Genomic DNA, 26352 nt, shown 5'->3' on the forward strand with positions numbered 1-26352 from the left:
GGGACATGACCGCGTGTCACGCCCCCATCCTCATCACTCTGGGGGCTTTCCCAGTGCACCGGGAACTGCTAGGAAACCCTCAACCCCCATCAGCACAGTGTGGATGATGCACACATGAATGCTGCAGCGTCCTGTTTGGTGACACTATCTGAGGGAGTGACACAAAAATAACAGAGCAGCTCTGCTATTTTGGTGTCATCCCTCGGTTGTTGTCACCCGGTGTAGCTCACACCCCCATAGTAATGCAACTGATAATGCTGTCTTTTATCTTATCTGTCCTCTTCTCATGGAGTATTATAATTCCTATGTCAGCATGGAGAATGCTTTCAGTGCTGCCGAAATTACACTGATAGATCTTTCAGAATTCTGTTCTGGCCTGAAAGGGGGAGTGTTTGTTTACTCTGATTTCCCGATTTTAGTTGATCCTATTTAAAAGGTAAATATTGTCCCAGGGCCATAAGTTTCTTCAAAAGTATACTGTCGCACATAGGTGATATAGTATAGGTGAAAAAAATTGTATATTCCCCTTTCTCTGAGGATGCTTCCTATTTGTATTCCTCTTATATTATCTTATTCTCTTTATTTTCATGTATAGGGGTCATCACTTATATTTAATTTTTATGTATGGGGCAGGGCCGGCGCTACCACTAGACAAGCTTAGGCAGCTATCTAGGGGCGCCGGCCACTAGATGGCGCTTCTGAGTCCACCTAACTACCGAGGGTGCACGGGGTGCAGTTACTATGGGGCCCAGCGAATGCACCCCCTGCACCCTCCATTTGCCAGGCGCCCGCTGAGATTGTGTTACCAGCGGGCGCCCGGCTTCCTCCTGGGCGCACTACAACTGGGGGCACTGCAGGGGCCCTTACTACTGGGGGCACTTCAAGGGGCATTACTACTGGGGCACTGCAGAGAGCATTATTATTAAGGGCATTACTACTGCAGGGAGCATAGCTACTGGGGACACTACAAGGGCATTACTACTGGGGCACTGCAGGGAGCATTACTACTGGGGGCACTACAAGGGCATTACTAATGGGGGCACTGCAGGGAGCATTACTACTGAAGGCACTGCAGGGAGCATTACTACTGGGGGCACTGCAGGGAGCATTACTATTGGGGGCACTACAAGGGCATTACTACTGGGGGCACTGCAGGGAGCATTACTACTGGGGGCACTACAAGGGCATTACTACTGGGGGCACTGCAGGGAGCATTACTACTGAAGGCACTGCAGGGAGCATTACTACTGGGGGCACTGCAGGGAGCATTACTATTGGGGGCACTACAAGGGCATTACTACTGGGGGCACTGCAGGGGAAATTATCCCTTTAGTTCGGGTCATGTGAATATTATTAGGGTGCTGTGTATGTGTCTGTGAGCTGGGTGGAGGGTTTGGGGGAAAACAGGGGCTGCATTGTGTACCTTTGCCTAGGGCGCCCTGAAACCTTGCACCAGCCCTGGTATGGGGTCATAACTGTTTACATTACAAAAGTTATTTGTATACTTTCCCTGCTAGTTATTTGTTTTCATTTGTTTTATAATCCTTTCATATCAGGGGCGTCTTAAGAGAGGAGGGAGCCCGTGTGCACTCCATGTGCGGGGCCCCCTCCTCTTTCCTTGGTGGCTGGCAGCTGACTGATGTGACCGGAGTCTACTGCGCATGCGCAGAACGCCGGAAAAATGGCCACGGCGGCCATTTTCCGGCGTTCTGTGCATGCACAGTAAACTCTGGACACTAGAGTGTGCCTGGGGTCTACTGCGCATGCGCAGAACACTGGAAATATGGTCACGGTGGCCATTTTCTGGTGTTCTAAGCAACGTTGACACCTGACACAGGACCACGGACAGGTAAGTTTAAAATAAAATGGGTGCAGGGTGTGCGGAGGGGGCCCCATGGACCAGGGGGCCCAAGTGCCCCGCACACACTGCACTCATTATAGATACGCCACTGTTTCCTATCATGTATTACTACATAAGTATGTGTATAACATGTAATACAAACCAAATTATTATGCAGTAATGCTGGACTGCTCATGAGATATAAGCCACATTGAGCAAATGATTCCTCTTACGACTGGTAGAAAACAGTGGCAGGACTAAGTAACAAGCCTGAGCTGCGAATTTAGATTTTTTCTGTCAACGCTGGCATGGAGGACACACTATCTGTCTCTGTGACAGACTCACTGCAAATATCCTCCATGGCTGGCAGTTATAAGGGGAAAAGAGCACACAAAAGGGCAAGAGCTTCCCCCTCTACTTCGTCCTCTTCAGAGGATATTCATATTAGGAAGAAAAAATGTTCCTATCAGAAGTTTTGACACTTCTGATTCTTCTGACTCTGAAGTAGAAAAATCTCCTTAGCACTGTGACAAGTCACCTCCCTGTTCAGGGAACTCACCAACCCACAAGGAAACTGGTAAAAATAAAAATAAAAGTAAGTTTAGCCCCAGGAAGACCTGTTCAGGTGTCATTCCCTTATTCCCTGGAATTGTCCGTAGCAGACAACAGCATAGTGCTTGGAGCAAGCACATCACCTCTGCCTGTAGCTGGCAAGATACCTCTGCCCATAGCCGGCAGCACAAAGGTACCCGCCCTCAGCATGTGGGGTCACCTGACAGACAGTCGCACACTTCCCGTAGGGATCGTGGCCACTCTTCCTCTGTAGACTGGGAATCAGAGGAAATTACCAGAACCTACGCCTCATCCCAATGTTATGGATAAAGCGAGATTCAGATGGCCAGGGTTGCTTTAGCAGGGAAAATACAGTCCACTAATTTATATTCCGTACACCGGGCCTTAAAAAGCAACTCTGAGGTCAAAAATTTGCCCAGCTGGCATTTAGAGCAGCACTTGTCAAAGAAGATGAGTTGGTGTTATGATCCTACACGGGCCTACCAGATGTACCCGCTCTGTTCGCTCCCAATTTTGACCCTGCTCTAGCCTCCATAGTGGGAGAAAAGAGGCACAACGATTCCACAGACCGTACCATGAGAAAAATTCAATATAAAATAGCCGACGCAGCTGGCCCACTGCTCTTTGTATTAGACAAAGCAGAGAGAGAAGGGGAGTCCAGCGTCTCTCTGGAATCTCTGGTGGCATCCAAGCTTGCCCTCCTTAAGGCCATTAGTAGAGCAACACTCATAATAGGCCAGACGTTCAATTATATCACCAACACCCGCAGGTCAAGATGGCTTACTGGCGCAGGACTCGCAGACCTAGCACCTAAATCATTAGAATTCCCTAACCTTACTGACGCAGACCTCTTCGGCCCTCAGTTTATTGAGGAGGTTAAAATAAGACATAAGGCAAGGAAGTCCTTTTCAGACCTCAAAAAAGTAAATGAGCCCTTCAAGAGGCCCTTTGTTCAAGGGGTTCGGACTTCGCGAGGCACAGGTTTGACCCGAGACTTCCAAGGCACAAGAAGAGCCCAGAAACGAGGCTTCGTGCACCGATCCAATGATGCCCCAAGAGGATCGTATTCTAACACTTGGAACAATGCCAAGAGAGGCAGTAACTATGGTAAGTTCACCCACTTTCCCTTCTCTCCACAAAACTCTCAAACAATCATATTTAGAGTGGCAAAAGATTACCACAGACAAGTGGTTGCTGAAAATGATCCATTCAGGGTTAAACCTCCCTCTAAATTGTTTTCCACACCAAGCGGGTCATATTCCTCATCCAAGGAATTGCAGCTCTCAGTTAGACGAGGTACTGACTACAGCCCTCCAACAGGGAAAGATAGAACTGGGAGACCTGACGGCAAAAGGCTGGATTCGCCACTTATTTCCCATAATAAAGCAAGACGGCTCTATAAGACCGTGATTAAATGTCAAAGCTTTAAATCAATATTTGAAACCAAAACACTTTCGCATGGAAGGTATTCCAGACATTCCTTACCTCCTCACAAAAGACTGCTTCTGCATAAACATAGACCTGAAAGAAGCTTTCCATTCCTTATCAGTTCATCTGAATCACAGGAGTCTCATCAGATTTTTTTGGAGAGACACCTAATTCCAATGGACAGTTATGGTGTTTGGCCTCTCTTCTGCTCCCTACACCTTTACACGGGTCATGAAAGCTGTAGTGTCCCACTTACGTCAGCAAAGCACTCAATGTATCATTTACCTAGACAACATACTACTGGTACACTCAGACCATGACACCCTACTGAGAAACAAAGACTCGACCCTTTCCCTACTAACAGATCTGGGATTCATAATAAACACTCAAAGTCAGTGTTAGCTCCGACCCGGAACATAACATTTCTCGGTTTCGATCTAGATACTGTGGCAGTGTCACCAGAGGTGGCACTGGTGAGCAGCAGATTATGTTTGGGGCAGGGGAGATCCGCCCACACAGACTAGAAAAGCATTGTGGGAAGATGCCTAATTGCTGCCTTGTGGATAGAGCTCAGGTGTGGGCTGATGACAAGGTAGACCAGTCAGGCTGCTGTGGGAAACAATCTATGTGGGATTGTGGCAGCCAGAGAGCCCAGTGAAGCTAAGCGAGCCATTGGGGGCCATTAGGCCTGTGCCTGGACCTTACAAGAGGCAAGGGGGACCACAAACTCTCAGACTGTGTGACAAGAAAGCAGTGAAGCTGCAGGCTGAGGAAGCCAGGGCCTAAATCTGTAGGATACAGGGAAGGTCACCCAGACTGTATTTGTGTAGCTGTGGCAGCCAAGCCAGGCTGGAGCCAGCGATAGACCTGCAAGAAGCAGGCAGAGACTTGGTTGGCAGACTAGCTGCACCCCGATAGAGAGGGCTCAAGAAGTGAGTTAGATGCCCTAAACAGGGGCTAGGTTGTTTATTATTTTCTGTTCCTTTGCGTTGTACCTGTTTTTCCCTGCTGGAAGTAAAGCACCATCTCATTTATTTTACTTGAAAGCTGTGTGTGGACCCTCATTAAGCACCTAAACACTGCACCAATCCACCCTCTGCCAAGCTAATTACCCCCAAGATATCACAATACCCATTCTTTCTCCCTGGCAGTCCCTCTAGAAAAATGGCTAGATACAAAAGAGTACATACAAAGGACTTCCCAGAAGCGCAGATTATCCCTCCGCTCCTTAGCAAGGATTATTGGGAAAATGATTGATATGTACCCTGGTTTCAGACATGTGCCCTTGTCATGCAGAGAGCTACAAACACTTCTAAGATCTCTGCTTCATGCCCACTATTCCTGGACAGACATCAATTTCCTCTTCAGAAGAGTAAAAACAGAACTGTCCAAGTGGAACAGTCTCCCTGTACCTCCTCCTCGCCCACTCTTAGACCCAACACCCCATATGACGATCACTACAGACGCATCACTAAAGGGTTGGGGAGGCTTCTTTCAAGAGAAAGCAGTCAGGGGCACCTGGTCACCCCAAGAATCCAGTCTCTTCATAAACGTACTAGAACTACACGCAGCAAAACTGTCTCTAAAAGCCCTAGTACCAGAACACACGAGAAGGGTCTGTATCCAGCTATGCCTGGACAATACGACCGCGGTATCATACATAAACAGAATCTGGGGTACCAAATCACTGTCCCTATGCAAAGAAGCATTAGAGATCTAGGATTGGGCAGTCCAAGGGGACATAATTTTACTGCCAACCTACATCCCAGGAGGACTCAACGAACTCGCAGGCTCACTATCCCAAGAAAGAATCTCCCTAGGATCCACAGCACTGACAAACCAGGTCTTCCTAAAAATTCTATAAACATTCAGAAACCTAGAAATAGACCTCTTCGCCAGCCCCACGAACGCCCAAGTTCCACGTTTCATATCCAGAATATGGACAAAAGGGGTATGGAGAATGGATGCGATGTCTTTCCCTTGGACAGACCTGTCTCACCCCTATGCCTTCCCACCCCCTGCCCTCCTCTTGAAAGACCTACAGAAAATCAGGGAGGAGTGAGTACCCAGTATTGTGGTAGTATATCCGGTATGGCCATCCAGGGTATGGTTCCCCCTGAACAGCCAATTATGCATAGGACCCAAGATTCCCCTGGGTTGTTTCTAGGGAATGCCAGACTTTCTAGAACCACTTTTCCAGTGCATGTGGATGGCAATATTACTAGGTTGCTAACAGATCCAGCCCTAGCATCCCCCACAAAAGCCCTAATCAATGCATCCTTAAGACCCCGAACTAGAACTAGGTATGCAGCGATAATTAAAGAATTTGACCTCTGGCAGTCCCAAGGGTCTTTTTCAGACCAATCCTCTCTACTACATTTAGCCTTAGACTTCTTAGCCTCTAAATACCAATTAGGCCTAGCATCAGCCACCATAAAGTCATATGGTTCTGCGTTAGCCATCATGATCCCAAGCCTAACAGATAATAAACTTTACCTTTGTCTGTTAAGGGGTATCTGCCTCTCCAGGCCCATACAACCAACAAGTACTCCCATACCTGGGATATCGAACCCTTCCTCTCTGCCCTATCCTCTTGGGAGACAGAGAACAACATTACCCTGTTATCCCACAAGTTGGCATCCTTGCTAGCTTTAGCAATAACAGCCAGAGGGGCTGAATTAACCCTTATACATACCTCAGACCCATGGTTATCACGGACTCCTACAGGGTAACATATCATTCTTAAAGGCCATACAAAGACGTCTTCGTTCAATAGCCCAATAGTAGAATTCGATTTGATACATGACACTTCATAACTAACCTGTGCCTGGCTTCATGCTTATCAACTTACTTGGCCCTCACAGCACCAATAAGGGATAATATCACACAGCTATTCATCACTTGCAGGAACCCATTTCACCCAGCAAGATCCTCTACTATTAGAGGATGGGTTGTGACATCTAGGAGGGCAGCTGGGTTCCATAGAACAAATCCAGTTTGCAGGTCATAGATTCCTGCAAACTAGTGTTTAAACCTATATATAAATTGAGCAACTTGCATTTAGTACTAGATAACACAGGAAGAGACTCTACCTGTATCTGCTGATACTCATGCCTAATTAATCCACTGGTCAAACTGCTCCAGCCATTCTGTCAGATTTGCATGTTACTCTGTGCCAGGCCTTTCCGGATAGTTAAAGTCTGTTTCAGGGAGATTTGACAGCAGTTACAGTATATGCCACTAAAATAAAATATAGGACCTGATTCAGAGCTGAACGCTCTGACCAGAGCGCTCGCTCTGAATCAGGGCCCTCCTACCTATTTTAGGAGCGTCCTCATGAATGACCCCCATAGTCTGTAGTTTGTTAAATTGTAGGTTTTGGTTGAATTTGTCAAACTGTCCACAGGCTTCAAATCTCTATTCTTTCTTTGTGATTCAAATACCTTTCACTCAGCTTTGTTCTGAGAGTAAACGTACCTGAACAGACTTTTAGATGAACACAGAAAGCTGTAGACCTTGTATTCTTATGATGAAAATGGAACCATTGTGCTGGGAATAATGTCCTCAACATTGGCAGTTGGAAAACATAATGGGTGGGATGTAACAAGTATCGCATATACTATGCGATCTATCCCGCCCCTATCACATGCATACCGGCGGTATGCATGAATACTTACCTCTCTGGACAGATGATATTGAGCTATCCCGGTGAACTACTGACTTCTGGGTTTTTGACCCGGGAGTCCTATTGCGCATGCACAGACGGCGGTATGCACATACGCAAACCTCAGGGGCAGGAGAGGGATCTGAAGGATCCCTCTCAGGGGAGGCATCGCTTAAAGAAGTCCGTAGGCTTCTATAGGCAACAACATCTGTAGAAAGCATTGCTTAGTGGGCAGAAGCTCTGGAAAGTTAAGCTTTCCAGAGCTTGCTACATACGGGCAGATTGCAGTGCCTGCGGTTTTACCACATATTTTTTGATTGATACATCCTGTCCAATGTAAGAAATGGGTATGCCATCTGTCCCACACCTATCGCATGCATACCACCATCACCCCCCTTCCCCCACAAAAATCCGATGTCTTCCTATATAGGGATATAAGAATCCACTTTCATGCTCCATATTGATTGCAAACATCAATTAAGTAATGTGAATTGCCTGCCACCTCAATCCTCAGATCTGCCCCTCTAAGAATAAGGAAATGTAAGTACAAAATGTGTCTGAATCTATTGTACATAGACAAAGATGTGTAAAAAATGAAAAGTGTGCATACGCAGTACAAAAAAGCTCAATTTACACCAAATTACTGTTCTTACAACTAACTCTACATGAGCCTTATTTCTCCAATGGTTGTGGAATTCATTGTTAACCCCTTTACGTGTTTCATGTGTCATCTAACACACTTCATCAGAAACCAGTGGCGTAACTAGGGTATTTGGAGCCCAGGGCAAATTTGAAAATGGAGCCCCCCCCCATGTGCGCATGCGCCGCAAAAAAATGGACGTGGACACTAAAAAAATGGGGCATGACAACATGACACACCCCTTTTTGTCACTGGGAACATTTCTTTCCATTTGCACCTTAATGCAGTGCCCCTTATACAGTCCCCCCTATGCAGTGCCCCTAGTAGTGGTCCCCCTTATGCAGGCCCCCAGTAGTACCCCTTATATAGTACCCCCAGTATACAATGCCCCCAGTAGTGATCCCTCTCATGCAGGCCCCAAGTAGTGCCTCTTATGCAGGCCCCCAGAAGTGGTCTCCCTTATGCAGCCCCCGATTAGTTCCCCTTATACAGGCCCCAGTAGTGATCACCTATATGCAGTGCCTCTTACACAGTTCCCCCTGTAGTAGTCCTCCTTATGCAGCCTGCCATTAGTTCACCTTATACAGTGCCCCCAGTAGTGATTCCCCATATGCAGCCCCCCAGTAGTGATCCCTCATATGCAGTGCCCTTTATACAGTGCCCACAGGAGTGATCCCCTCTTATGCAGGCCCCCAGTAGTGCCCCTTATGCAGGCCCCCAGTAGTTATCCCCCTTATGCAGTGCCCCCTGTAGTTGTTCTCCCTTTTCAGTGCCCCCTGTAGTGGTTCCCCTTGTGCAGTGCCCCCAGTAGTAAGCCCCTTATATAGTGCCCCAGTAGGAGTCCTCCTTGATTCAGTGCCCCCAGTAGTAGTCCCCCCTATTCAGTGCCCTTTATATAGTGGCCGGCCCCAGTAGGAGTCCCCCTTGATGCAGTGCCCCCTGTAGTAGTCCCCAGTAGTGGTCCCCCCAATGCAGTGCCGCCAGTAGTATCCCACCCAGTAGTAGTCCCCAGTAGTGGTCCCCCCCAATGCAGTGCCCCCAGTAGTATCCCCCCCAGTAGTAGTCCCCAGTAGTGGTCCCCCCCAATGCAGTGCCCCCAGCAGTATCCCCCCAGTAGTAGTCCCCAGTAGTGGTCCCCCCCAATGCAGTTCCCCCAGTAGTATCCCCCCTAGTAGTAGTCCCCAGTAGTGGTGGTCCCCCCCGAAGCAGTGCCTCCAGTAGTAGTCCCCTCCTTAGTAATAGTCCACACCCCGATAAATATACATGGAAATTAAACAATAAATAAAATAAAATTTCTTACCTGAATCCACACTACCGCCGCCGCCGTCTGTTCGTCAGTCCTCCCGGGCTGGCGCGCTCTGCATTATGGGAGAGACATCATGACGTCACGACGTCTCTCCCATTACCCACTGCAGGAGTCGGAAGGGAGCAGGCTCTTGCAGTGGGCGCTGCGGCTGGAGCAGTCAATGAGAGTCTATCTGACTCTCATTGGCTGCTGTTTAACACACACATCGCCACCAGCGCTGGCGGTGATGTGTGTGCAGCAGCAGCAGCCAATGAGAGTCTGTCTGACTCTCATTGGCTGCTGATTCACACACACACATCGCTGCCGCTCGGGGTGATATGTGTGCAGTAGCAGCAGCAGCCAATGAGATTCGTCTGACCTCATTGGCTGCTGGTTAACACACACATCACCGCCAGCGCTGGCGGTGATGTGTGTGTTAGCACAGCCTGAGCCCGCCCGCCTGCCACCCTCCTCCTGGCGCTATTGGGCAAGCGCTCAGGAGGAGGGAATGGGCTCAGCTGTGCAGAACAGAACCTGCGCTGGGAAGCCTAGCACCGGTCCTGTGTAAATGTGTAGTGCTGACCGCACTCACTGCGGTCAGCACTACACTGGCTAACTAGGGCGGGCCAGTACCGTGGCTGGCGGTGGGGGGGCCCCGCACCGCTGGTCCTTCAGCGCCCAGGGCACATGCCCCGCTTGTCTTGCCCTAGTTACGCCACTGTCAGAAACTGACTTTTTAATGAAGTGTGTTAGATGACACATGAAAAGCTTACAAGTGATTAATGAACATTCCCAGCCTCTGGAGAAAAGGGAAAAAATGAGGAGCTATTTGATATAAGCCCTAGACTAAGGTGTTGTCAATTATATATAATTCAATATCAATTTATTCAGCATTGATTAATTTTATTTTATTTTCTTTGATGCAGGAAAGAAAAGACAACCCTTGAAGCCTAGAGGTCCACATCCCAGGTTTCCAGCATATTGAAGGGGTAGATTTACTAGCACGTTACTAGCACGTTGTCAAAGCCATCAATCATTAAGTTTGTTTAGCATTTATTCCTATTAAAATTTTAAAACTATCAGTCTTTGACAACCTGCTCCTTAGTAAATCTACTCCTGGACTTTTATCTGGTATCAAACAAACTATCACCTTAAACAGAGTACGCCAACTAGAACATGTACTGTGTCTACATTGTGTATGATGTTCAATCACAAATACACTTCTTGGTCTAGGTACTCTAAGTCAAGGCCTGCATGATTTTATTGCCCATAATTGTTTCTGTTTGGATACCTGCTGCTTGGAATACTTAACTTCATTCTAATTGTTTACTTGCCTACTAGTTAGTTACTGACCCTTGCTTGTATATGACATTGCTTTTATATTCTGATTCTGTACTTCATTGTCTATAATCCAACCCTGTCTGAACCTAAACCTCTCCTTTAAATGTGATTTGATGGCTTGCCATTTCCCGTATGCTTTTACCTCCAAAACCGTTGTCTAATTCCCTGACCATCCAATTAGTATCTCTAACTTGTTCACAAAACATGGGGAGAACTGTACTGAATAACAATAAACTGAATTAATACGAGGCACAAGGAGATAAATGCACTATCCTAGCCACTAACGCTTATAAACAGGTTGCTAACCTAGATATCCAATTTCTCTTTGTTACTTGCTAGAATTTGTAACCCTAATATCTACCTTATAAAGATCTAATATTAATATGTTAAGAAAGTTCAAAACTGTTCAGTATAATAAATTTCCAAAATCACAGTGGAAATCGAGTTTCACAGATGAACAGGCCAGTTTGTAAAGGTACGTATTCCTATTGATGCAATCTGAGTTTTGTTTTTACCTTGATATAATGCAGAAATCTGCTGCACATTATAATTGTTCACTTGTACTTATCTGCATGTATTGTCTATGCATTGAGGTGAAATGAGACTGGTTAATAGTATATTCTGCTGTGCCAACTGTGTGGTGCAGTTGGCACAGGACTGGGAACACTTAGATTAAATTGCAACAACTAACATCTCCGTAGCAGGGTGATTCACCACACTGTGTTGGTCCCGCCCCTGAATATGTGATGTCATTATCAGGGCCGTCTCTTCCATTGGGCTTTTAGGGCAGTTGCCCAAGGGCCCGGGAGGATGGACAGAGGAGCAGAGGGCGGGAGCAGGAGCGGGGATTCAGGTAAGTGTTTTTTTTTTATATTATTACGTGTGTGTCTACTGGGGGGGCACTACTGGGCACTACAAGGGGGGGACTACTACTGGGGGAACTACAAGGAGAGGGACTACTACTCGGGGCACTGCAAGGGGGGGACAACTATTAGGGGCACTGCATTGGGGGACCACTACTGGGGGCACTGCATAGGAGAGGACCTCCACTGGGGGCACTAGAAGGGGGGACTACTAATTGGGCACTACAAGGGGGGACTACTACTAGGGGCACTACAAGGGGGGTGCTACTACTAGGGACACTACAAGGGCGGACTACTGCTAGGGTCACTACAAGGGGAGGGGACTGCTACTAGGGGCACTGCATATGGGGGGACTACCACTGGGGGCACTGCATCGGGGAGACCACTATTGGGGACTCTATATGAAGGGTAATACTCGGGGTACTGCATAGGGGGGGAACTACAACTGGGACACTGTTTAAAGGGCACTGCAAAAGGGGTACCACTATTGGGGGCACTGCATGGGGGGACTACTTCTGGGGGCACTATATAAGGGGCACTGCATGGGGGGTACCACTACTGGGGGCACTGCATAGGGGGGACTACTACTGGGGGCACTATATAAGGGGCTTACTACTGGGGGCACAAGGGGCACTGCACAGGGAGCACCACTACTGGGGGCACTGTATAAGGGGCACTGCATTTTTTTTCCCATGAATGGGTGGGTAGGGGCCCCAATGCATTGCTATGCCCAGAGCCCACACTGCTGTTAAGACAGCCCTGGTTATGATGTCATGACAAGGAGCTATGGCCGCCGGGATGACAAAGTAGCTGACTGCCCATAACGTTCACAGGACAAGAGGCTCCACTTTGGATGGTTAGCAAGTTCTTTGGATGCTCTATGTAGCTCTTTGGCAGTTCTCTAGGCTGCAGGGTGCCATTCCAGGTGTCGCTCACCCACCCCTAGTTACAGCCCTGGCAACAAGCTTATGAAATTTTGTAGCTAAATGTGGAATGAGATGGACATTTCACTGCAAAGTTTTGAAAGTTCCTCTTAACGCTATTCAGGGGGTATATTTTCGGAATAAGCTTCAATAACCGTGTCATACTTTCCGGAGTTGTACTATTTCTAATGGAATCGGTATGGATGACTGCTGGACCTCAGCCCGGTGGATGAAATCCTGATGCCCGAAGGCCGGCAGATGAAGATCTCGACTACAGTATGTAACTACCCTAACCCTCCCTTAGGGGTGCCTAACCCTAACCTTCCCCACTAGTGCCTAACCCTAACTTCCCCCCAGGGGTGCCTAAACCTAGCTCCCCCTCCCCGCTCCCTAAACCTAACCCTCCCACGGCTAACAGGTCCCGACACCCAGCTTACCTACGTTCGGTATGCCGGGCATCTGGATTTCGGCATGGGGCTAATGATAGGCATCAGTATTTAGACGCCTATCATTAGACCCATGCCGGGATATCGGTGTCAGGAAGCCGGCAGTCGGCATTTCAACCGTCGGCTTCCCTAACTACATCCCATTTCTAATAACTATATTATGGGATGTCAGGAACGGATACCAGCAGTGACTTTTAAATAAAGATAGAATACAGATGGTTACATCAAAGAAAAAGCACATGAAATGATACAAGTACACCAGTAACTGCATAATATCACAGAGTTTATATCAGAATCGGTATGTCATAAAGCCAGAACTAAGCCCGGAAGATGAAATACCGACGCTGAAAGGCAAGCAGCAGGAGATCCGGACGGAGGTAAGTAAACCACCTAACCCTCCCCTCTCCCCCGCTAACCCTAAGCCTCCATTAGGGGTGCCTAACCCTAACCTACCCCCCTAAATGATAACAAACCCAAGTTATCAGTACTTGAAGAGTTCAATAATGTCTCTCAGAGGGGACTTCTATCTATATAGTGGGTAATAATGTAAATAAAATGTCAACACAGTATTATTGTAACTCGTATTACAACAAACACAATGTAAAATATACAGTATATAATGAATAATAAACTTTACATTAAAAAATGGCGACGCATAACTATAGTGCTAATGTGTACAACTCCAGTATGCTAGCCAGCCAATGCCTTGGAATTCTATAAAGCAGTCTTTCATTTTTTTTAATCTGCAGGTAATTTTCATAATTTTTTTTCTTTTAAATACTTAAGAGAATTAATGGGGAAATGTATTATAGCGACCAATCTGTGTCTAGCTATCATTTATCAAGTACATTCTATAAAATGTTAGGTAGTAGCTAATTGGTTGCTATCGGCAATTTCTCCAATTCACCACTCTTTAAAAGGTTTGATACATCTCTCGCATAATTCTATAGCTGCCTACTACCCAGATTGTCCCTGGGGATCCCACATTATTGGAGAAGCAATTATCCCTGGTGACAGAAATCGTGTCAAGCCCTTCCCACCTCAGTGTGTACTGAGTGAGCAGTGGTGTTATGACACGATTTATAGCATAATACACCTTGCCATGTCATCATGCCCCGCCTATGTCATCTTTTCTCACCTCTATTGCTAATACATGTATGAGCAATGAATATTGACGAGTTGATGTCTTTTGCTGTCCCCATTATCCTGCATTCTTGTATAACTAACAATCAGTTTATCTGAGGATGGCATTAACTGCTCTTTCCTATGGAACGAGCTATCAGAGAGTGTAGAGGAATCTCTTTAGCTCTCTGCCCCTATTCCTAAGCAGTGTGGGTGTATACGCTGACTCATGAGAACACAGCCAGGACAGAACCCAGAAGTGCTGCGATCAGTGGCAAAATAGCACTTTATCCCAGCAGCTGCCACGACATAAGTAAAATGGTAAATTGCCCAAATACTTTGTCTGTTATCACTGGAAATAGCGTCAATAAGAGATTTTAGTTTACAGTATGTGCAAACATTGTAAAGGGTCTTATTTTGACCCCCATATATTACATTATACTTGCCTGCCGCTGACACTGCCAGAGCCATAACTAGGGGTGTGCAGCTGTCAATGCCACTGCCAGAGCCGTAACTAGTGATGTGCAACCAGTGTCACTACACAGAGCGCAGGGCACTGTCACCAGGATCATTGCTGCAGTACCGCCGGAGTGTCCTTTAGATGCTCATGACAGGAACCCTGCAGTCTGTGCCACTGATTGGAGCGTCCTCAGAAGGCGTGTCCACATGAGGTCCTCAGGATTGAGCGTCCTGCCAGCCCAGCCCCCTCTGTGTGACATAATGACGTCACGCACCCGACATCATGACGTTGAGCACTAAGGGGGCAGGCCGGCACAGGGTGCTATTTAGCCCTGTTAGAGCCCTGGCCACTGCCACCCTCTTCCGAGTATAGTGGGCATACCTGGGGAGCTTGATGACGAGATTCGCTCTGAATCGCGTCATCATAGGCCCACCCCCACTTTACAATACCCGGAATCACGGCTTTGCATAGCAGAGAGTGGTTCCACAATGACAGTATTGTGGAGCCACGGCCCCCACACCACCTATCTGCCTGCACCACGTCCCCCCAAGCCTCCCACTTGACTGCCAGAGGGGACAGCCAGGGTATCAGCAACTACATATTACTACATACTAAGCTAAATAATACATGCTACGTTTCTTCACATTTTATAAGCATATAATTGCAGAGTTTCACACTGACATTTATTATTAATTTATTATTTAATGTATTTCTAGGAATTCAGTTCAGGAAAGCAGCATTCTGTATGAATCTTCCTAGCATTTAATAAAGCTCCTATTATGTTACTGTGCCTTTTCTCGCCATGGTCTGTTTCACAACACAGTCTTTTAGCCTCAGTAACCGTTTTGCTTTTTTACACAGTATTCATCTCTTTTTCCTTCGTCTCCTGACAACGATGCAAAGGTTAGTAGCAGGAAACATAAATGAGATTTTGCTAGGCATCCACCTTAGGCCGTAGATTAAAGCTCGGAATTTCTGTTCAGACAACCTTGTGAAAGTAAAGTAAGAAAAAGATTCTTACCATATATGTAGTAAAAATATATGCAATATCAGTTCTAATCTCTATAAAATAATTAAAATAATTGGCAATCCACAACCTTTCAATTGGAATCTGAATCTTTAACCCTTTACTGAACTGAGGTGTAGCGCAGAGATTAGATCAGTTTAGCCATACTTTTGAACTGCTGATCACAAAGAATTACTTTTTTATCTGTAATAAAAAATCATTATGATTATAAGGATGCAGAGCCCTGGGGCCGGCACCGTGGCTGCATGACTGCACATACATTTAACTTGCAGGGTGCCTGAAAAAGCAAACTTATTATACCCATATGCAATGATTAAAAGCCACTACCTGCATCAGAGGTGCATTCGCAATCAGCCAATCACAAATTGTTCGATGGCTGGGGAGGCACAAATAGAGATGGGTCTGTGATGGGAGCCTGTCTCACACCCTACTCACTGTAACTCTCCCCTCACTACACTAAACTTCAGTGTCCATAGATTCTCCTACCTGCATCACTGTGTCTTCTCTTGCTTCTGACTGAGTTCAGATCTCTAAACACTGCTGTGCACTTCCTGGTCACATGACAGATCCTTCAAGGTGTCCATCAGTGCTCAAGCCATGCCCCCCATACTCAGAGGCATGCCTCTATTAGCTCCCTTTCTGTGCAGCTTACTGCCTGTGGTGTGGCTCCGCCCCCAGCTCTGCAAGCAGTGTCTGACTATATAGAAGCGAGGCTGAGCTGTTGCTACCTCATTTCTCATCTCCCTGCAGTCCCAGGGAGCTCGACAAAGCTGGTTAATGTTAACAATAAAAATTATTACAATAAACTAAGAAGAAGTTTATAACTTATATAGTTCTTTGTATTATTCTAATAATTTTTATATCAAATCGCAGGAGTATGCCTACCCTGACTGCACATCCCTGCCCTTCACAGCCCCATCCCTCATCTAAAGACTCGACCAGACTAAAGTATCAGAGTCATACAAATCTGCCTGGGGTGATATGCATGTGTCCTGTTTTCTGCTGTGCAAGGTCTTACTCTACGCCAGCCTCTATGTGTTCAGCACATTGATAAATAATTAGCAAACAATTACGCTATATTACACGGTGTTCAGCAGTAACCTTTTTCAGTTCAATCTGAAATTAAGCAATAGTTTATTTTTTAATGAACAGGGCAAATCTCAGGAAGCAAAGAATACGACTTTACATTTGTGGCCTGTGACTGTGTATAGCAAATATGATTGAACTTACTACAGGTGAAAGTTAATAGATACTATAGGTTTTTTTAATTGTTTTAGAATGTCATGTAACCACATATTTTGTGGATTTCTGAAGACCAATTATTAATTATAAATTAAGAAGAAATTACTGGACCATGAATACTGGTCCTCATGTTTATGTGCAGTACATAGGTGGCAATCAGGGCTGTAGGTGGCAGCCCGGGCCCAGGGGAAAGGGGCATGGCCTAATCACACCCACAAAGCCACGCCCCCTTAGGGAAAACAGTTTTTCCTGAGAAGCGGCGCTGTGCATTGGGAAGGGGGGTGCTGTGAGCCCCTCAGCCTGGCACAAATCCGGGGGGGAGCGTGGTCAGTGTAATCACTTCCCCCTACTGGCAAAGGAGACTTCTGCTGCCCAGCAGCAGCGAGCATCCTCCCACTGCAGCTCAGCACACAGCAGCGTGTGGTGGGCTGCTGACAGGTAGAATGGAGGGGGGTGGCGTCCCTCCCCCAAGCCCGGGCCCTGGTAATTAGTACCCCCCCATGGCAGCAATGCTATATTCTTTCAGCAGAGTGACGTCATATGTAATATTTAGTTGCATACAGCGCAGCTCTTCTCATGGTAATTATATTCATAATTCGGTAAAGTTTTATAAACTGGAGACTGAGCAAATTTTAAGTATCCCCCAAATGTACCGTTTAGGGATATCTGCTGCAGTCCCAGATTTACCTTTCCGGTGCAGTCCCAGGTTTACCTTTCCGGAGCTTGGCCCCAATAGGAGAACACCATCTCCAGATGGCATTACCCTAAGTTAACCTAAAGGCTACTAATTTGCAAATATTTACAGAAAGGGAGCCGTCGTCTTCGTTGCCTCCCCGGTGGGTATGTGCTGGCCGATGGCAGCGCATGCACAGGGTGTGTCAGGAAGCGGTGTGATAGCGTTACGCTATCACGCTGCTTCCAGCTCTTCACCAGTCTTCTGCCAAGAGATTGTTAGTAAATACTAATTTTCACTTTGCGAATGTATGTGAAAAATATTTATCATATCAGCATTAAAAATGTGGACTGTGGTAAATATGTCCCATAGTGATAGTAATTCTTAAATACCAAAATGTATTATAAACTAATCTGTAAATTTGTTATTAATTTTTTTCAAATTTTTTTTTATGTATTTGTGCCTTATTAGCACCATAGAGTAAATGTCCTGTCTTGTCTGCAGGCTGTGCTATAGACAGAGGTGCAATTACTGTACCATCATTTGGATAGCATTGCTTTGCAGTATATTAAAATAGAGTTGTTATAATGGCTATTTCCTGTACACCGGTGAATTGTAGAAATGGACAATATCTACTAAGAGACACCTTTCATGTGCATGTATAGTAATTTTGGCAGTTGCTTCAATGCTTTTTATGACACTGAAAAGAACCATACTGTGGATTCCTCCCAATCCCCCGAGTTGCCTTTTGGCTAAATGCAGTTTAGAAAACCTGTGAAATGTCAAAAGCGATGTTAAACTGAGCAGGAAAAGAATTTACTTTTATCTTGTCATACTTTTATCAAAGTATGACAAGTGTTCTTTCAATACATTAGTTAATATTTCACCAATAATAATGAAGTCCGATTGTGTTAATATAATATAGAATTATTTTCTTGCATGATATACAGTAATTCTATAAGCACTACAATGCAATATTACATTTACAACTTGAGTCATTCATTGCAGTGAGAAGTCAGTTGATTCTTTGTTTGGATGATCAAACTTCACATGTTAAAACAAAAAAACCCTAGTTCTGGATGCTGTTACTCTACGCACCATTGGATAAGGTAGTTATATAAAGGGTGTCTTAGGGTATATCCAAAATTCAAAGAGCAAAGCATCATGAACATATTTGGGGGTCTATGTACTAAGTTTTTCAGTGAGATAAAGTAGACAGAGATAAAGTACCAACCAATCAGCTCCTTTTTTTTTACATGAATCTAGCAGCCCTGTTAAGTAAAATAGACAATTAGAATTTCATTTAATTTAAAAGCGGAAGTAAATAAGAAAAGGAAGATTCAAATTAAATGCTTCATATTATAGTTTAAACACATAGGGCTGGATGTACTAAAGGGGAAAATGTAGTAAAACCCCCGAAAACGCAGTTTTCTGTGTTTTTACCGCATACCCCATATGTACAAAGCACCGGAATGCGATTCATTTCGGTGCTTCGTCCCGGTGGATATTGCCATCTTCAGGTTGTGTTACCCAATAGAAGTCTATGGTGTTCTTTACGGGGCGCTCCCACTGAGAGGGATCCAATCGGATCCCTCCCATCAACCCCTATGACTGGTGGCCAGAGGGACTTCTGGGTGTTAAACCCAGAAGTCCCTCTGTCCGGGGGCATCGCAAAGGACAGCTATTAGGAAAGCTGTTCTTTGCGATGTACACCACATTTCTAGGTACATTCCGTGGTAATCAAACGCGGTATGTACCCGAAGAGAGGTGGGATTTACCACATCGTGGATGCGATGCTTAGTACATCCCGTGCATAAGCAGTTCAGCATTAGATCACATTCGGTGTACCGAAATTCAAAAACATATAGGGCCTGATTCTGAGTCGCACGGCATTCCGACGTTCACAAAGGTGAATGATGTTATGCAATTGCGCATGTGTATAAAGTTCTGGCAGCCCCTACGGTACATGCGTTCCACAGAGTGTACACACAAAGGTGCTACTGTCATCGCTTCAGACGGTATCAAATATATAACTATTAAATAAGGTCCATAAAGTGTAATAAAATTGTTTAAAGCAAAAAAAGAATATATGAGTTTGTCCAACCTCATGAATATCATTTTAATTGTATCAGTAAGTAAAAGTTTTTATATCTGATTAAGGAACACACTGGAATACCAAAAAGTGTTAACACTTATTCGCTAAGTTAATGCATTGTGTGCGCAGTAGCCGCACGTGCATCAACAAAGTAGTGCCAAGCGTGCGCCTGTGTCATAAGTAAAGGGCCGGCTGGCTTGACCGTTAAAGGGTGCTGTAACCCCCAAAGTACACTCCAGTCCAAACCAAAAAAAAAATTATTTTCTGTGTTTGTGAATTGTGTGCGCAGTAGCCGCACGTGCATCAACAAAGTAGTGCCAAGCGTGCGCCTGTGTCATAAGTAAAGGGCCGGCTGGCTTGACCGTTAAAGGGTGCTGTAATCCCCGAAAGTACACTCCAGTCCAAACCAAAAAAAAAATTATTTTCTGTGTTTGTGAATTGTGTGCGCAGTAGCTGCACGTGCATCAACAAAGTAGTGCCAAGCGTGCGCCTGTGTCATAAGTAAAGGGCCAGCTGGCTTGACCGTTAAGGGTGCTGTAACCCCCGAAAGTACACTCCAGTCCAAACCAAAAAAAAAATTATTTTCTGTGTTTGTGAATTGTGTGCGCAGTAGCCGCACGTGCATCAACAAAGTAGTGCCAAGCGTGCGCCTGTGTCATAAGTAAAGGGCCGGCTGGCTTGACCGTTAAAGGGTGCTGTAACCCCCGAAAGTACACTCCAGTCCAAACCAAAAAAAAAATTATTTTCTGTGTTTGTGAATTGTGTGTGCAGTAGCCGCACGTGCATCAACAAAGTAGTGCCAAGCGTGCGCCTGTGTCATAAGTAAAGGGCCGGCTGGCTTGACCGTTAAAGGGTTCTGTAACCCCCAAAGTACACTCCAAAACAAAAAAATATATATTTTCTGTGTTTGTGACTTGTGTGCACTGTGGCTGCACGTGCATCAACAAAGGAGCAGCACCAAGCGTGCGCCTGTGTCCCGTAAGTAAAGAGCCGGCTGGCTCATTTCTTAAAGGGTGGTGTAACCCACAAAGTGCACTACTCTCCAGCAAAAATAAAAAAATATTTTCTGTGTTTGTGTGCGCTTTAGCCGCACGTATATATCAATATAACATAAATGGAGGACCAAACTTTCTCCGATAAAAATAAAATAGGGAAAGATCAAGAACCACTTCCTCCTAGTGCTGTTGCTGCTGCTGGGAGTTGTTCATCATCCCAGAGAGGAAGTAGGAACATCACTACTTTTACTAAACAATTGACCCTCCAACAGTCCCTAGCGATGAGGATGAAGTACGACAGCAGTCATCCTGAAGCAAAACGTATAGCTGAGGCCTTGACTGCTATGTTGGTGTTAGACATGCGTCCGGTATCCGCCATTAGTGCAGTGGGATTTAGACAATTGATGGAGGTAGTGTGTCCTCGGTTCCAAATCCCATCTAGATTCCACCTGCATCCTCAAAGCAGCAGCGACAAGCGTGCGTCTGTCTATTAAAGGGTGGTGACACCCTCAAAGTGTGCTACACAAACAATTAAAATATTGTTCTTTTTTTTCTGTCTTTGTGAAATGTGTGGGCTGTAGCCGCACCTGCATCCTTAAAGCTGCAGCGACAAGCGTGCGTCTGTCTGTTAAAGGGTGGTGTAACCCTCAAAGTGCTCCAAAAAATAAAAAACTATTTTTTTAATGTGTTTGTGACTTGTGTGTGATGTAGCCGCACGTGCATCAACATAGTAGCAGCGCCAAGCGTGTGCCTGTGTCATAAGTCAAGGGCTGGTTTGGACATCAGGTCCGGACTGAAGGATGTGCCAACAATTTCTGACAAGTCTACTGTCACTGCATATGATACTGTCCTCAAAGCAGCAGCGACAAGCGTGCGTCTGTCTGTTAAAGGGTGGTGACACCCTCAAAGTGTGCTACACAAACAATAAAAATATTGTTCTTTTTTTTTCTGTCTTTGTGAATTGTGTGGGCTGTAGCCGCACTTGCATCCTCAAAGCAGCAGCGACAAGTGTGCGTCTGTCTGTTAAAGGGTGGTGTAACTCTCAAAGTGCTCCAAAAAATAAAAAACAATTTTTTTAATGTGTTTGTGACTTGTGTGCGATGTAGCCGCACTTGCATCCTCAAAGCAGCAGCAACAAGCGTGCGTCTGTCTGTTAAAGGGTGGTGACACCCTCAAAGTGTGCTACACAAACAATAAAAATATTCTTCTTCTTTTTTCTGTCTTTGTGAATTGTGTGGGCTGTAGCCGCACCTGCATCCTTAAAGCAGCAGCGACAAGCGTGCGTCTGTCTGTTAAAGGGTGGTGACACCCTCAAAGTATGCTACACAAACAATTAAAATATTGTTCTTTTTTTTTCGGTCTTTGTGAAATGTGTGGGCTGTAGCCGCACCTGCATCCTTATAACAGCAGCGACAAGCGTGCGTCTGTCTGTTAAAGAGTGGTGACACCCTCAAAGTGTGCTACACAAACAATAAAAATATTCTTCTTCTTTTTTCTGTCTTTGTGAATTGTGTGGGCTGTATCCGCACTTGCATCCTCAAAGCAGCAGTGACAAGCGTGCGTCTGTCTGTTAAAGGGTGGTGTAACCCTCAAAGTGCGCTCCACAAACAATAAAAATATTCTTTTTTTTTTTTCTGTCTTTGTGAATTGTGTGCGCTGTGGCTGCACTTGCATCCTCAAAGCAGCAGTGACAAGCGTGCGTCTGTCTGTTAAAAGATTACATCGGTGACAGCATCCAGGTAGGCATGTCAGACAGTCCGTACCTGTACTTGCAGGAAAAAGAAGCAATTTGGAGGTCCCTGTACAAACTGGCTCTATTTTACCTGAGTTTCCCCCCCTCCAGTGTGTACTCCGAAAGAGTGTTTAGTGCAGCCGGGAACCTTGTCAGCGAAAGGCGTAGGGGGTTGCTTCCACAAAATGTGGAGAAGATGATGTTCATAAAATGAATTATCAACTCTTCCAGGGAGACCAGCCTCCAGAACGTACAGAGGGACCTGTGGTTCCAGCGGGGACGAATTAATACTCTGTGAGGATGAGGACGCACACACTGAAGAGGGTGAGGAATCGGTGGATGAGGAGGATGAGGATGACATCTTGCCTCCGTAGAGCCAGTTTGTGCAGGGACAGATTAATTGCCAGCTTGTTTTGTGGGGGCCCAAACGAACCAATCATTTCAGCCACAGTTGTGTGGCAGACCCTGGCGCTGAAATGATTGGTTTGTTAAAGTGTGCATGTCCTGTTTATACAACATAAGGGTGGGTGGGAGGGCCCAAGGACAATTCCATCTTGCACCTCTTTTTTTTCTTTGCATTATGTACAGTTTGGGGCCTAGTTTTTCAAACTGCCATCCTGTCTGCCACTGCAGTGTCACTCCTAGATGGGCCACGTGTTTGTGCCGCCCACTCGTGTCGCTTAGCATAGTCATCCAGCTACCTCGGTGCAACCTTTTGGACATAAAAACACTATTGTGAGGTGTGAGGTGTTCAGAATAGACTGGAAATGAGTGGAAATGAAGGTTATTGAGGTTAATAATAGCATAGGAGCAGAAAAACCTACAAATTCTGTGATTTTAGCTGTTTTTATGCTTTTTTTTCAAAAAAATACAGATCCAAAACACAAAACCCAGAACCCAAAACACGGAAGGGTGGTTTTGGCAAAACCAATCCAGATCCAAAACACGAAGAAAGATCCAGATCCAAAACCAAAACACAAAACACGAAAAGTGGCCGGTGCACACCCCTAGTGGTTTCCCAGCAGACCACATGACAGATTAGAAAAAAAAAAAAAACTTTTTTTTTTTGTCTAAACTTTCTTGTGCTCTGCTGGGGAGCACACATGTCCGACCAGCCTCCGCAGCCTGAGGACGGAGCAGATCGCCGGAGGGACTCGTCGGGGGACATGCACACACGGATACAGGTAAGTTTCACCTGCTATTCGCCACCTCACAGTGGCGAATAGTAACTGCATCAAATTCCGAAAATTGATAATTTTCGTAATTTGATGAATACCACAATTTCCACATCCCCATACTAATGTATGGGGAGTGTGGAAATTAACGCAGGGGAACTTAGCAAGGAGATATCTGTGATATCTCCTGTGCTAAGTGGCTACATGAATACCAAAATAACGTTATTTAAGAAAAATGTCCTTAAAAACGTTATTTTAGTGTTGATGAATAGGCCCCATTGTCTTTTGTGTTATTATTGGCAACCTAGCTTTAAACATACTTGCCTACTTTCCCGGAAGGGCTGACGCCACCCCCCTGCACTCCCCCCCACCGATGTCCACTCACCCCTTATATAAGTGGGCAGTCCGGGGGATAGATGACGCCATCCACGCTGAATAGCATCATCATGCCCCTACCATCTGCTGCACAATGCCTGCAATGACACAATTTCGCAGTCATGTCTCCGCCTCGCCCCCAAACCTGCGTCACGCCCCCCCCTCTGTGCCACACTAGCTGTCTCCTCCCAGAGGAGGCAGTCTGATTGTTGGCAAGTATGGCTTTGAGGAGTACTGTACTCACAGATGAAAATATCAAATGTCTCCTGCTTATCCATATATAGGCTCCCTAGGTTTTCTTACATGCATGTTTCCTTACATTTTTCCTAACCACTTTAAAGTTAACCTACTTCCACAAGCACCTGAAATAAAATAACTTACAACCTTTACAGGAGGCAGAACAACAAAACTGAGATAAACTATACATATGATGCAAAGTTTCTTATCATGTAAGCTTTGCTTTAAATACTGTATGCTTTTCTCTTCCCGTTTGTGTCTGGTAAATGTCATTATTTCAGTACTAATATTTTCTTACTTATAGATTTCAGCATGGCTAGTCAAATCTGTCTTCACGGTTGTTGTTTATCTAAAAGGCCACAGATGAATTTATTAAAGTGAGAATTTCAGACGAGTTTTTATACAGACAATAATTGGCAATTACCTGCAAATGAAAATTGGTGTCTTGTGGATGTCTATCAGACACTTTCAGAGAATTATTTTGTTCTGCCAGATTTGTATTTTTGGTTGTCCTTGGACACCACAGAAACGCTTAAGTCTGTGCATTGTATACAATTGGATATAAAACAGGCACTACAAATAAACCAAACTTTGCAGAAAAATGTCCTTTAAAAAGCAATTCAAAGTCAAACAGATAAAAGTGGACAGAATACAGAAGCCTGGCTTAAAACTAAGGGGTGATTCAATTCATGATGTCACGTCGAGGGAGTTGACCCATACTTGCCTACTCTCCCCGAAGCGCTGCTGGAGGCTCCTGATATTTTAGGTAGCCCCCCCCCCCCCGCAATCTCTGAAAAAGTGGCCGGATCTCCCAAATCCTGCCCACTCCCTGGCAAAGTGGGCAGAATGGGGGAGATAAAAATGGCAATCCCCAGTCAGTAAGGAGAGGGAAGGACTAAAATGTTGCAAAATGCGTTAGCACCTGGCCTTGTCCCCCGAAGTGGCAAGCGGTCTCTCCTCTCTGGGCTTCTCCTGGAGAGGAGATAAAAAAGTATGAATAGACCACCCTGACCGGCAAAAAAGAAGTAGTCCTAAAGACACTCCGCACATCTCTACAAGCTGTAGGAAAGCCAAATACAAGTACCATAGGGCAGCGTCAGTGCCTCCCCCGGGACTCTGCCCCCCGGGCGGCCGCACCACTCACACAGCCCTAGTTATGGCCCTGGCACTATGCAACCGATATCTTTAACAATGATCCTTATTACCAGTTGCATATTTTATTTAGTAACACAGCAATATGAACAAATATGCTGTTGATATTTAACATTACTTACTTCTCTGGCGAGGTCCCGCAACATCCCCCTCCATGGCGGCATCCTCCACGCTGTTGCTGGTAGCCTATCGTTGCCAGCGATGGACTGTTGTGCCATGCTCATGTGCAACGAGCCAGTCTGCACAAAACACTTTCACCAGGCAGGGACTCGGCAATGCCTGGAAGGCTTCACTGAAGTCGGAAATGGGGACTGTATCACTATCGCCATCTATAAATGGCATAAACTGTACAGTGACAAAGCAGTAAGCTAAGCCTGCAGCTATTTCTAAAATACTAAAAGGAAGGAACACATAACCACTTTAACGACAGCTAATGGGGTTATGTCTTATTGTTAAATGGGGCCTTAAATATGAAATACAGCTCAATGTTAATGTCTATGTTAATTTATTCTTATATCCTCCGATCTTAATTGTTCCTCTTTGGATTGCTAAACAAAAGAAATGTTTTTGTACTTTGTGTTTTGAAACTTATTTGTTTATTTATTTTACTTTCTTTTTTTTTTATTTCTGCTTTGCAGAGGATTGCTGTTGGAGGAAGATACCTCTGTATGTCTCCTGTGTGGTCTCTACACACTGGGAAGCCTGCTTCAGCCCCATACTGTATGTGCTTAAAGATGAAGTAGGACTGGGCCCACGAGGTAGAGGAGCAGATGAGAAAGGAAGGAACAGGAGATAAGGCAGTATGACATGGGGGAGGAGAAGCCTCAGCCTGCCCTAGGCTGACAGATAGGGAGCTTAGACTTTCAGAGCATGTGGCTGATCCCTGCTGTCAGGACATTTAAAAGGATGGATGACTATTCAATGGGAAAGGGCCAACACCACCAAAAAGAAACCCAATGCCAGTGCCAAATCCCTATATAGGAAATAAAATGAAGTTTCCTTCGAAATGACAAGCACTTCAATGGGTCCTTTAACCACAGCAGCTGTGTGTATTGGGTATAGTC

At 45.5% G+C, this 26352-nt stretch overlaps 1 pseudogene; it reads left to right on the forward strand.

The window, feature by feature from the left end:
• The first annotated feature begins 2148 nt into the window (after nt 1-2148).
• Nucleotides 2149-26352, forward strand: part of LOC148474236 (uncharacterized) — a 100774-nt pseudogene continuing 76570 nt past the window's right edge.

The sequence above is a fragment of the Taudactylus pleione genome, unplaced genomic scaffold (genome assembly GCF_031769625.1).
Source record: "Taudactylus pleione unplaced genomic scaffold, aTauple2 ptg000864l, whole genome shotgun sequence".
NCBI lineage: Eukaryota > Metazoa > Chordata > Amphibia > Anura > Myobatrachidae > Taudactylus > Taudactylus pleione.